This window comes from Emys orbicularis, chromosome 3 (assembly GCF_028017835.1).
Source record: "Emys orbicularis isolate rEmyOrb1 chromosome 3, rEmyOrb1.hap1, whole genome shotgun sequence".
NCBI lineage: Eukaryota > Metazoa > Chordata > Testudines > Emydidae > Emys > Emys orbicularis.
Genome location: NC_088685.1, coordinates 69,762,574 through 69,777,202, shown reverse-complemented (window position 1 = coordinate 69,777,202; position 14,629 = coordinate 69,762,574).

Sequence of the window (14,629 nt, the reverse complement as noted above, 5' to 3'; positions counted from 1 at the left end):
TTTCAAAACATTTAGAAACACATCCACGTCATCCCCTCCCTAAAGTGAGGAAGTAATCTGGAGTCTCTGCCAGGATAGGTACACAGGGTCTGGCTTCACCTACTGGACTACGGTTCTGTTGGTGCAGTTTCTCCATCTTGAGCTGGTATTGACATTCCTTGTCCTTCTTGTCTCTCTCATGCTGGCACTGGCACTAACACTCCTGGTCCGCTCTTTCTTGCTCCCCGTCTGCTAGCTGCTGGATTTCCAGAGGCAGTCAGTCCCTCTCCAGCTGTATCGTCTCTTGATCTACCTGTAGATCTGCCCTGGATCCCAAAGGAACATGGTTGCTGCCTCTGTCAGCTTTTCTCCGGCCTCCTTCCAGGGATTTGCCAGTGGGCTGGATGTTCCCTTTGAACCTGGACCATCATTCCTTTTCTGCTCATCGGAATACAGCAAGTCTACAAGCTGTGTTTTTGTCCGGTTCTCAGTGTTGAGCTGCCATTCTCTGCATAGCTCAACCAGATGACCTTTTTTCAGCTATTCATAACTCAGTTTTGCCTCTTTTTGCTATCCCTTTCCATAAATTCTGTGCTTCTCCTTTCTACAGTACTTGCTTTCATTGCTGTTGGCACTTATGGTAATTCATACTGTTATATCCCACTCACGCTGCCACCATATATGCCACAGATTGGGGCAACTGCACCTGTATTCTTCATCTATGCTCCACCAACGGCTCCCACCATCACCTCTTTTGGGTAGAGTCCCGCATCTCTCTCTCTCCTGACCAGGCTTTTTCTAAGCTACACAGTTCCCTGCTTACACTGTGTTCCAAGTATTCCAAGTTGCCTAAACAGGTCAGCACCTGAGCATTGCTGTCTCCTCAGAGGCCATGAACAGCTGTAATTGCCAGCAGTTACAAGTTACTACACAGCCCTTTCTAAGCAAGCACATGTATTCTTAAGGTGAAAGTATTACAGAGAAAACATGAAAACCAATAAAAAACCAACAAACATGCTAATAAGCTTACCAGAGATCATCCCCAACTCCAACGAGGATTCTGATTGGTAACAAGGCTGTTAAACCCCACCCAGGGGGTTTTATGTGGTTCCAAGTTCATAACAGCTGTTAGCTTAGAACAAGCACCCCCAAGAATTGTTTATTCTTTGCTTCATACAGTTTGGGTCTTTGGTCTGGTCCTCATGTAACAGGTGATCAGCAGACAAAGGTCCCCTTCTCAGGGAGAAGCTTCAAAAGGCTGAGTTCTTACAGAACTGGAAGGGGTACATTTGCATACACCTCCCCTCAGAGGTTTCCTCGAAAATCCTTTTTAACTTTGTCCCAAAATTTAATTATTGTTTGGCTCATAACACTTCCTAGGGTCACGTTTCCCCCTATAAACATTACAATTCCATAACAGTACATAAACTTTGCATTTTTAATACAATAGCCTCCAAAACTACTTAAACTGAATTCAGTAAGTTTTTCAAAGGATATTGCAGAAAATTGCCATATCTGTCATGATCCCCAATTTTTCTTAATTCCTGGAGGAGCTATGCTGACCCTCCCCCATGGATTTGCATACAATCCCTGACCCACAATGACACATAACTTAATAAAGTAAGATCCCCCAGAGAGAAATTGCCATAGCTGCCACAACAAGGTCTTATAAAGGGAAGTGTCAGGCAACCTTAAAAATAGGCATTTCTACTAGCCTCGTCCAAAAATATGCACACGCATGTACACACACACAAATACATTAGAAAGCATGCTCCTCCTCACCTCTCATGTGTCCTTGTGTCCCAAAATGTCCACTCCCATCTTGCTACTTCTGCTACCTAAATTCATAGATTTGTAGGCCAAAAGGAATCATTATAATCATCTAGTCTGATCTCTAGAATAACACAGGCCAGAGAACTTCACCAAGTGTTTCCTGCATCCAGTCCATATCTTCTAGTCAAGCTAGAGCATATCTTTTAGAAAGACATCTTGGCCTACGTAGACAACAAGGCAAAGGAAACCAGACAGATGTCTGGCTATTTACAATCAGGGTCTGATTTAGGGGCAAACGATGGGGTGCTGGGCTTGGGGAGCACCATGCTCAGGATGCCGTTTACCAACCAAAGATCTTTGCGCTGAATCCTCTTGGTGCCTTGTGGCTGCTATTCCCTCAACCTGGTTGTGTCAGATGCAGCAGCATCTTCTTTAGATTCAGTATCTCTCTTCACAGTACTGCAAAGGATATACTTCCTGTTTTCAGCATCAGCTATCAGGTGGAAGATCCTCATGGACAATGTTACAAATCTGACCATGAAGCCACTACATGACACTCACTGGGACACACACTGGGACAGCTGTCACTCACATTGACAGCATAAGGCCAGTGAGATACCAAGTGACTGAGGTTTATGGATGGAACTGGTGCAGTCGAGTAAAGCCAAGGCCAGAATCCAACATGAGGTGCAAAACCTGGCAAACCATATTATAGACTTCAAATTTCTGGTCTCAATTGTGGTTTGGCACGATAGCCTGTTCCAAGTAAACGTTGTAAGCAAGGCATTACAAACTCAGTCGATGGACATCATGACCGCTACTACTTTGATGAGAAGCTGCCTTGATTTCGTTGTGGCCTACAGAGAAAAATGGAGTTGAAGATGCCATCACTGCTGCCAAAGAAATGGTAGAAAACTTAGGTGTTGAGCCTGTCTCCAAGGAAACATCCTATTCATCATAAGAAGAGACGGTTTGGTTATGAGGACAGAAATGAGGTGATGGGAAGCTCAGAAGAAAAAATCAGGAGGGAAGTTTTTTGCTTGCTCGTTGACACTGCTCAAGTGTCCATCAAATAAAGGTTTGGACAAATGAAGCACCATGAAAAGACCTAGGGGGGAAGGGGGGTTGTATGACCTTAGTAAGCTGCCAGCAGATAGGAAAACACTCTTGAACAATTTTACGCGGACTTTCACTGGATGCTGACACATGGGGAATGTTTGCACGTCAATGATAAAGACCTCTATGTCATATTGGACAACATCTGTCACGTTTTGACACACGGGAAGCACTCTCCACTCCAAGTTCTCCAATTAATTCATGATGCGGAGCTGAAGGACACATTTTCTAATGTGTGGATAGCTTTGAGGATTCTGTTCATGCTGCCGGTCACAGGCGCAAGTGGTAAGCACAGCTTTTTGAAGCTCAGGCTCATTAAAACATATCTTCGATCAATGATGGATGATGAGACACTGACATCACTTGCTATTTTATTGCTTGAAAATGCCATTGGCCAGTCTTTGGATCTCTCTGATGCTGTGCTTCAGTTTGTGAGGGCAAAGGTGAGAAAAGTGACCATTTGAACGAAAGGACAAGGGTTAATGTTCTAAGGCTGTCACCTACTGTAACACTATTTAATACTGGTCCACCCAATGTTGGTGCACAGTTGAATTTCTTAATGTTAGTACATTTCAGTTATTCTTAAAATTAAAATGTTTCTATAAACTTAGAGGAAATGAATTTTTTTATTTACTTATATATGGCATGAATAAATACAGATTTACAGATCCTAGTGTGCAAATTTATCATCTTGTATGACAGGGATAAATCATGCATTCAAATCGTGCATCAAAGTTGTGAAATGGGCTACAAATGCAATAAAAAATAAGGCATTAAAAAGTTTAACAAATGGAGAGGGGGAGGCGCTGAAGACGCTCCTTGCCTGGGGTGCCATTTAGTCTATGGCTGGCCCTGGATTTACTAGCGAAATGCAGGTCTCCCTAGTAAAATAGACTAGGGAGGATGGATAGTGACTGAACAGAGCTAGCCAAACAGTAACTCAAAGGCCATAAGAAGCAGATGAGTAAGAATAAGACAACTGTTGTAAGAAATAATGAAATACATGAAAGCAGTGAAAAGACAGCTGGATTGAGTAAGGAGGAGGATAGGAATGGCTAAAAGACAATAGATCAGAAAGTACCATAGTAGATCAGAGTTTTAGCAGGCTAAGTAAAAAATGGATCAGTTAAAAGGATTTTGGGTTAGTGTGTATGAAAATATATTTAAAATAGAATGTTTATAGATGAGACTGTTTTAATAATCTATGCCTGCCTGATGTTACAAGGCCAGCTATAAAGATGGGTGTTTAAAGGGGATAGAGCAATGCATGACTTACACCAAATAGGAGCAGCACAGATCTGATGATGATAGGAACAGTTACCAGCACCGGGTCTGATTATTATGCTATACCGTGCTACCTGCTTTACCATAGAATCATAGAATATCAGGGTTGGAAGGGACCTCAGGAGGGCATCTAGTCCAAACCCCTGCTCAAAGGGGGAACAAATCCCCAGACAGATTTTTGCCCCAGATCCCTAAATGGCCCTCTTAAGGATTGAACTCACAACCCTGGGTTTAGCAGGCCAATGCTCAAACCACTGAGCTATCCCTCCCCCTTTATGCTTGATTAAGGTGCTATATTGTGCTAAAAATTTCTTATTAAAGCTTTAAACTAGTTAAGCTTAGTAATTGGCATGGACTGCACTTTTCACCCAACTTTGCATGTATTCAAAGATTATGAGATTTCTCGTCCCACCTCACATAACATTTTCCTAGTCCCCTGTCAAACAGTCTTTGATCTTGTGATTCCACTGATTCCTATGTATATTTCCCTGTCTCCTGCCTGGGACCCCCATGTTGAATGTAAGCAGCCATTTTTAAGATGCTAAGCCAAACTTCTGCGTTCCAAGACTTTAAGAAAACAGAGACCATCTTTTGCTGAGGGCATTCTAGCTTCAGTCCCATTGAAAGTAATAGGAGAAGGCAGCTGTTTTGGATAAGACCAAAAGTTTGTAAGTTTTCTGCAGGAACTTATGCATAACTTGGACATGTTTGATATGGAAATCAGTGGGAGACAAAGAAAAGAACCCCAGAAGCTATGTTTACACAACTGTTTCCTGGTAGAATCATATTTACACTGCTATGAAGACTAAGGCTGCATTTTATCATCACACACTAACTTCTAATTCTTCCCAGGAGAAGAAACAGACTATGGATTATTAGTGTTGGTGAATTCCACAGGCACTATTACTTCATTAGCAGCTGTAAGGTGCCATTACATATGTTTAAAGTGGTTGAGGGTTAACTGTCCTCTTGGACTGCAGTTCTTCTTCCCTCGTTTGGAGTCCATAAGAAAGTCAAATTGCTATATAACTTTTGGAGCTTTATATTTTAATAATTTATAATCCTTACATAATGTTCTCAGGAGACAATTATACAGAGAAAGGGAGCTAACACGGAGCCACAAAGCAATAGTATCAATTGCCCTATTTTCAAAGGAGGAGCCAATATTGTGAATATGCTCATAAAAAAATCATGATTGTTGGTGAGTTATTTTTCTCCAACAGTAATGAGACTGCCAGAAAACATCTTACTACAAGACCCATGAGGATAGCATTGCAGTAGAGAATGATAGGGCGGGAAAATATAATTCTGCAGGTAGACTAGCCAAATAGAGGCCAGTTGTTAAATAAATAAACAAACAAATAAATAAATAATAGCACTTATTAGGAGTGTACATTTCAAAGTAAAAGCTTGGTCTTACTAATGTGCCATATAATGTGACTGATTCATTAGCTTAAGAAAGTAACTAACTTTGTAAGTCTAACTTTCATAAGCAAATATATATATACAGTTCACATACACATACATACACACATATATGTAAATCAATTGTAAACTATTGAATAAATTCTAGAACAATGAGCCATGAGGTGGGATTATTATATCAGCTCATATTCTCTTATAAATCAAACATATAGCATCCCATGTATTAACCCCATCTTTGTCATGGCCCTTGCTCTGTGGAATTGGTGTCTGCCTGCCAAAGCGGGTATAGTCAGTGTTTATGCCAAGAAAGCCCACACTTATTCTCGCTCTGCTACTAGAACTCTTTCTGTTACCATCAAGCTACCAGGCCCAGTTTCAACTACAGCTCCTTTTTGTTCAGCCATGGTCCAGTATTTCTACTTATTCTTCAGGTTCTCCCCAGTCTGCTCCAAGCCTTTATCCTTATTAGAAGGCCTCCTTTTCTCTTGCTCCTTCCCCAGTCCTCAGAGATTTTTCTCCGTTGGTGCCAGACATCTTTTTCTAGGCCTTCTCCCTTCTTATTTTGTTCCCTCTTGGTCTTTTTTGCATCAGCATTTATGGGATACTTTCCTGCCTCACTGGAGCACATTCTGTGCGGTTTTTTATTTTATATCTTTTTTTAATAAACCCTTTTATCAGACAGATAAAGCAAGACAGTTTTAGATTTCCATTCATTCATTTTTGTAGCCCTCTTTGCAACTATTTTACATTAATGTATGATCCTTTATTTGTAATGTCCTTTTTCTTATATACAATATACTAAATACAACAGAGAACATGAGATACTAGACATACTGGATCTTATGAAACTTCACATAGTACTCAATACTGGGTACAATGTAGCTTATATAAAATACAATTCTTCTTAGATAATTTAAGTCTTTTAAACAAATTTTGTGGATAAACTCACCAAATAATTTAATGTAAAGCATGCAAAGATGGTGCTTTGGTTCTAACATGAAGCAGTCATTTGTAAATTATTTATATCTACTAAATGTAACCAGTGCCAGATTAAAGTATAAACTAACTAAACTACAGCTTAGGGCCTCACAATATGAGGGGCCTCTAAAAAAGAAAAAACTGACTCAATTTCAAATTTTATCATAATCAGTTGATAAATAAAGGAGATATGGGAAAAAGAAGATTATATCTAAATATAGACATTTTTGTTCAAATATGACAAAAATACACACATCTGGCTCCACAATTGTTCATTGTTGACAGGTGGCAGGCTAGGGCTGAGAAAAAAAATGATAATTGCACTTGTAAAATTAGTATTTCTACGAGTAAGTCTGCTATCAGTCTTCTAAGGCAGCGTTTTGTTGGCCAGCTGCTACAGGTAAAATTCTGACCGTTCCTTCATAACTTATTTAAATAAATAATCTCACTGCCAATAAAATCGGGGAAAATGTGAGGTCGGAGACGGTGGTGTCGTGAAGCAGTCAGTCTTGCCAAGCTCATACTCCTGTGCTAGGAGTTCTTTCTTCTTTTGATCTGTACATGTGTACAATTGTGTATTTTAGTGAGCACGCCCCTTTCTGCTTCATGTGCTATCCATGCTTCACATGATTGAGTTTGCAGGTGATCGTCTTATGCACTTGGGTCGAGTGGATCTTGAGAAGGATAAATTTGTGTTGCTTTCCCCTCTGTCAGTTTTGGGAACCTTCACAGTAAATATCAGAGAGTGCTGACAAAAGGATAAATGCAGGGTTTTTAGAGAGAGAAATGAAGGAAGATATACATATGTATCAAAATATTCTGAGTACTTGGTGAGCAAGTTATTTCAAACTATCTGCATATATGATTTATAGGCTATTAAAGCCTATAATATTCATTATATTTGCTTGAATATAGGCTAGTTTTTCGCACTCTCCATGCCTGTCTAGAGATTACCAGTCTTTTTTCTGGTAAATTCTTTCTTTCTCCTTTGCACATATAGCTTGTTGTCACTCTGTGTGTCTGAGGTGTTTACTCGAGATTAATTAGTGGTCCTGGGGGAGACAGAGGATAGAAAAGTGAATGCCAAGAGAGATGTCTGCCTAGAAAAAAAGACGGATTTTTCTGCTCGGTGGGTTTGGCGCGTGCAATATAATATTTTATTATAGGTAGCATGCTATGTAAAAATTCTTATATAGATTTATAAATCACATATCATATGCAAGGAAGGCTGCTGGAGTCTGCAAGGACACATGAGTTGGCGGTGTGTGGGAACCTGCAAGAGAGGAAGGGGAAGGGGACATCAGAAAGCAAATGTATAGAGGAGCCAGGCCTACATTTTTGTGGGGGCACATTTTGTGTGTGTAACACTGACCACCGCCGAAGTCATTGTTGGGGATCAAACCTGGGATCTCCTGAGCCAAATGCATGAGGCTCTACTGCATGAGCTAAAAGACACCCCTTGCTTAGCCAACGCGGTAGCGGGCTCATCAATCTCTAGCAGGCCTAGCAACCACTAGAGGTACACAGAGTGCAATGCCAAGCAGGCAGGGGTTACACATGCATTCAGGGTTGTCTTTTCAACCTGTAATTGTAACACACGCATAGAGGTTGGCATGGGGGGAATTTGTAAAACAGAAGACAGAAACAAATAAAACAAACAAAATCCAGTAACAAACCCACCCTGATTTTTTTTTTTAAATCTCATGATTTTTAGGCCAATCTCATGATATTTTGGGCTCTGCCCCATGATTTTTGAACTCCTGGGGTTGACAGTACTGATGATATAACAAATGTTTCTATGCCACCCATGCACCACGGTCACAAGCTAAACCACATACCTGCTACACTGTGCATGGAAAGCAGGACCTGTGAAGTCTCAAAAACTGTCGCCTGCCACATTAGCTCCAGGAAAATTGGGATTTGTAGTCTCAGTATGGTGACTATCGTAGGGGTATGTACAATTGAGCAAGCTTGACTTTCAGTCAAGTTGAGGACTGTTAACCTGTTTGCTAAGCAAAACTTTTCTACAATATGGCTGGAATTTTCAAAGGGCCTAAACAAGTTAGGTGCCCAAATCCCATGGAAAATCAATAAGAGTTGGACTCCTAACCTCCTTAGGCACCTTTGAAAATGCCAGTCCAGATGAAGATGTTGAAGACAGTCTACCTAACTACTGACCCCAGCTTGCCATTAGAGCCAGATAGCTTTGAAACACGTCTCCTGTTGGCAATGTGACCTTGTTTTATAAAAGACAGTCAAACTGGAATAATTGCTGTCAATTTAAACAGAGTGGAGAAGCACACACCATTCCAGAATGGATGAAAGCCTTGTATAATGAAGTCCGGATGTGAGATTATTACACTTTTGAAAATAAGTGTGTTTATATTTTGTTTGCATCATTGTTTTAGCCATGTCGGTCCCAGGATATTAGAGAGACAAGGTGGGTGAGGTAATATCTTTTATTTATTCTGTTGGTGGGAGTGACATGCTTTTGAGCTACACAGAGCTCTTCGTCAGGTGTGGGAAAGGTACTCAGAGTCTCTCATCTCTTTCACCAACAGATATTATCTCACCCACTTTGTGTCTCTGTGTTTCTATTTATGATGAAGGACCTACCATGCCAACTTCCCATAGATGAGTGGAAAACACCCAGGCGATTAATTTTTGTCTTAAAGTGCGACTGTAACCATTAGAACACACAATAGTACTTGCATACATATTAATTCTATTTAGTTTATAACAATTTGCTTTTATGTAGCTAAATGTGTGGGTTTTATTTGAAAACATAATAGATGCTTGTGAGCACAAGGTAAAAAACTGGATCAAAATTACTTTAGCAAATGATTAACCCTTGACTCTGTTATGAACATTTTTATGAGGATTACAGGTTTACAAAAGCTCTGCAATAAAAGTTAAATCACATGGCCTATATTTGTGCTGGAGTACAACTGAGGTAGCTACATGTCTTGTTAATGTCATACTTTCTTTTAGATATATATTTTCACTGGTTTGTTAGATTATATTGCTTCTAGAGCACAAATGCATGTTTTAAATGGACTTTGGGCAGAAGCTCAATGCAAATGATATTACAACAGCACAATTATTGTGTGTAAAGTGACAAACCTAACAGTATTTATAAAAGAACTATTAGTGCAAGCCAAGCCAACCGCTATGACCGTTAAGATTGACAGATTACTCAGAAGGGCAAAAGATTTTGTTTGAGATTTTCATAAACCTTAAAGAGGCATGAGATGATTGATTTTTTAAAAATGTCTGATGACTATTAAATATATGCAGATTCTTACTTAGCTGGTTTACAAGAAACTTACAGCCTAATGATTATGCACAGCTAGAGTTTCTTAAAAGGCTACTCCCCCGCCCCCTCCCCCTTATATAGTGAGATAGGTAAATGCTGGTGACTCGATATATTCTATTTCCTCATTGTTGAACAGTCAGACTGCAGCATTACCTGATGAAATTTCTTACTAACTATTGTGTGTAATGTATGAGATAGTGGGTGTTGAGGAAATATAAGGAGCATGTTAAGTAGTTAGATAATAGCTAAAAATGAATAACGACAGTATGTCTTGTTTCTAACCAACTCTTTCAACTTTCTGTTTCTCAGACTATTTCAAAATGGCTCCTTGGACCAACATTGTCCTATGAATTTTTGAGAGGCATCCAAAACAATCCAGAATATATGTTAATAATAAGCTAATGAAGTAAATCTTACCAAGAATTTTCATGTGCAATGGACAAAATCCTGCTCATCATATTTAAATATGTAGCACTGTCAGGTAAGGTGAGCTGGAGTTGACTGGCAGCCAGTTTCAAGCGGAGTGCCCCAGGGGTTGGTCCTGGGGCTGGTTTTGTTCAATATCTTCATTAATGATCTGGAGGATGGTGTGGACTGCACTCTCAGCAAGTTTGCAGATGACACTAAACTGGGAGGAGTGGTAGATACGCTGGAGGGTAGGGATAGGATACAGAGGGACCTAGACAAATTAGAGGATTGGGCCAAAAGAAACCTGATGAGGTTCAACAAGGACAAGTGCAGAGTCCTGCACTTAGGATGGAAGAATCCCATTCACTGTTACAGACTAGGGACCGAATGGCTAGGCAGCAGTTCTGCAGAAAAGGACCTAGGGGTTACAGTGGACGAGAAGCTGGATATGAGTCGACAGTGTGCCCTTGTTGCCAAGAAGGCTAACGGCATTTGGGGCTGTATAAGTAGGGGCATTGCCAGCAGATCGAGGGACGTGATCATTCCCCTCTATTCGACATTGGTGAGGCCTCATCTGGAGTACTGTGTTCAGTTTTGGGCCCCACACTACAAGAAGGATGTGGAAAAATTGGAAAGAGTCCAGCGGAGGGCAACAAAAATGATTAGGGGGCTGGAGCACATGACTTATGAGGAGAGGCTGAGGGAACTGGGATTGTTTAGTCTGCAGAAAAGAAAAATGAGAGGGGATTTGATAGCTGCTTTCAACTACCTGAAAGGGGGTTCCAAAGAGGATGGATCTAGATTGTTCTCAATGGTACCAGATGACAGAACAAGGAGTAATGGTCTCAAGCTGCAGTGGGAGAGGTTTAGGTTGGATATTAGGAGGGTGGTGAAGCACTGGAATTGGTTACTTAGGGAGGTGATGGAATCTCCTTCCTTAGAGGTTTTTAAGGTCAGGCTTGACAAAGCCCTGGCTGGGATGATTTAGTTGGGAATTGGTCCTGCTTTGAGCAGGGGGTTGGACTAGATGACCTCCTGAGCTCCCTTCCAACCCTGATATTCTATGATTCTATGACTAATACGTTAAAATCCACTATATGATTTTGCGTTTAATTCTGCATTTAAAGATTTTAAATATAACACAGAACAGATGCATGATCACTCAGAACAAGTAGTTCACATTAGATATAAATCTGCTCTTATAAAAAGTGTACCTAGTTTCTTGAAATAGTCATTCAGCACATGTCAAAGGGTTTTGTATGGTCTCCATCCACACACAATCTAAGAGCTTCCCAGGTAAATCAGAGCTCTTCTTTCCTTGGTTTAAGTGACTCTGCTTTCATTGAATATACAGACATCTTTTAAGGTTTCAGTCTGAGTATTGTGGGAAAGCTTTTTCAAAGAGATGGTCTTGCAGCATGCCCTAAAGATGATTAAGCTCTAGGTTAGACAGAGAAACTCTGGGAACTCATTCCATAGTTGGACTGGAGAACTGCATGGTGAATTGCCTGTTGGGTGCAAAGGTTGCGGATCTCTTGAGGCATTTAAACAGGCTTATGTGCACAGGGCCATCCTTAGGTATACGCAGCATACGCGGCTGCATAGGGCACCTGAAAATGTGGGGCACCACCAGAACCATAGGCGCCAACTTCTCATTTTACCGGGGGTGCCTGACCCCCCCCACCTCCACTCCAGGCCCTGCCCCCCCTCCACCCCTTCCCCCAAGCCCCCGCCCCTGCTCCACCCCTGGCCTGTCTCTTCCCCGCCTCCTTCCCCAAGTGCACCCCGTCCCCAATCCCTCCCGTAGTTTGAACACCATGAATCAGGTGTTTGTGGCGCTCTGGAAGCACTGGGAGGGAGGGGGAGAAGTTGGTAAATGCGGGGCCGTCGGCGTGTGAGAGGCGCAGGGGGTTTGGGGGAAGAGGAGAGGAGCTTGGCACCAGTGGGTGCTCTGCACCCACTACATTTTTCCCGTGGGTGCTTCAGCCCTGGAGCACCCGCCCACAGAGTCCGCGCCTATGACTGGGACAGCCGGTAAGAGTGGGTCGGCTCCCACACACCCAGTGCCCGCTGCAGTCTCCTTACTAGGCAGAAGGCAGGGGCCGTATTCACAGAGCCGAATGCGCTGGCATAGGGACACCAGTTTAATAATGCTGCGTAGGGCCCCATAAATCCTAAGGACAGCGCTGTATGTGCACTGCTAGAGAGGAGCCAGTGGTCATGGTGCATATGTGTACCAATGACATAGGAAAGAATAGGAGAGAGGTCCTGCAGGTCAAATGTATGCTGCTAAAAAAGAGATTAAAGTCCAGGACCTCCGTGATAGCATTTTCTGAAATGCTTCCAATTCGACGTGCAGCACCAGTTAGCCAGGTAGAACTGCAGATGTGTGGATGAGAACAATGGTGTTCGGACGATGGATTTAGATTTATTAGGAACTGGGGAACATTTGGGGAAAGGAGAAGCCTATACAGGAAGGATGGGCTTCACCTAAACCAAAATGGAACCAGATTGTTGGCATGTAAAATTAAAAAGGTCATAGAAGAGTTTTTAACCAAGCAATGGGGAAAAGCCAACAGGTGCGGAGGAGCACATGGTTTGGACAGATAAATCCCTTATGGGAGCAGTAGCGTAGCTAGGGGGGTTCAGGGGAAGCAGCCGCTTCCCCTCAGTACATTTTTCAAAAGCAGCGCCTGCCAGCCGCCGCTGGGGTCCTGCAGGCAAGTGGGGCAGCACGGTCGGACTCCGGAGGAGCCATTGGGGGGGGGCGGCAGGCGCGGCCAGAGGAATGAAGGGGCCGGCTCCTCGGCCATCGTGCCCCACGCTCAGCGCGGCCGCCTCCTGCGGCGGCTCAGGGCTCGGCGGACGAGCACTCCGCAGCTGGCGGGCAGATCCCCTCTCCCCGGCAGCTTCCTGCTTCCAGGCCGAGGGAGAGGGGGAATGGCACTATATGTGAAAGGAGGCATAGAGTCAAATATAGTAAAAATCTTAAATGCATAAAACAGTACCATAGAATCTCTCTGGATAGAAATTCCATGCTTGAAAAATCAAATCATATAACCAAATAAAAAAAACAGTAAGAGGACCAAAAAAAAAAAAAAAGCCATCATGACTAAACAACACAGTAAAAGAGGTGGTTACAGAAAAAAAATGATCTTTTTAAAATTGGAAGTCAAATCCTACTGAGGAAAATAGAACGGAGCATATTATCTGGCAAGTCAAGTGTGAAAGTATAATTAGGCAGGACAAAAAATAATTTGAAGAGCAAGTAGCAAAAAACACAAAAACTAACACCAAAACTTTTTTAAGTACATCAGAAGAAAGAAGCTGCCAAACAGCCAGTGGGGCCACTGGACGATTGAGGTGCTAAAGGAGCATTCAAGGAAGATAAGGCCTCTGAAAAGAAGTGAAATGAATTCTTTGCATTGGTCTTGACTGTAGCAGACGTGAGAGAGATTCCCACATCTGAGCCATTCTTTTTAGGTGACAAATCTGAGGAACTGTCCCAGATTGAGGTATTAATAGAGGACATTTTGGAACCAATTGATAAATTAAACAGTAATTAGTCACCAGGACCAGATGGTGTTCACCCAAGAATTCTGAAAGAATTCAAATATGAAATTGCAGAACTACTAACTGTGGTATGTAACCTATCATTTAAATCAGTCTCTGTACCAGATGACTGGCAGATAGCTAACGTGACACTGATTTTTTTAAAAAGGCTCCAGAGTTGATCCTGGCAATTATAGGCCAGTAAACCTAACTTCTGTACCAGGCAAATTGGTTGAAGCTCTAGTAAAGAACAGAGTTATCGGACACATAGATTAACATGATAAGTTGGGAAGCATCAACATGGCTCTTGTAAAGGGAAATCATGCCTCACCAATCTATTAGAATTCTTTGAGGGGGTCAACAAGCATGTGGACAAGTGTGATCCAGTGGATATAGTATACTTGAACTCTCAGGAAGCCTTTGACAAGATCCCTCTGCAAAGGCTCTTAGGCAAAGTAAGCAGTCCAAAACAAGCCAGGACACAGGGTTCAAGCCCTATTGCTATGCAGTGTAGATGTGGCCCCACTAGATTTGTCCTCTGGGAGTCCATCAAAAGAATCCCATGGATCAACTTTATTTGTTCTCTGCACAGTCAAGCGTGATGGACCATCAAGATTTCCCACACTGTACCACGAACAAAGGGCTAGAATGGCCAGATTTTGGGAGGGTGCTATGAAGTCTGGGATGTGGATGGTTGGACTTGGGCCTGCATAAATTCAGGTTGGGACCCAGGGTTCAACAATTCCAAACCTGGGGCTATGAGTGTAGGTGCTCAAACCCTAGGTTAATAAACTCAGG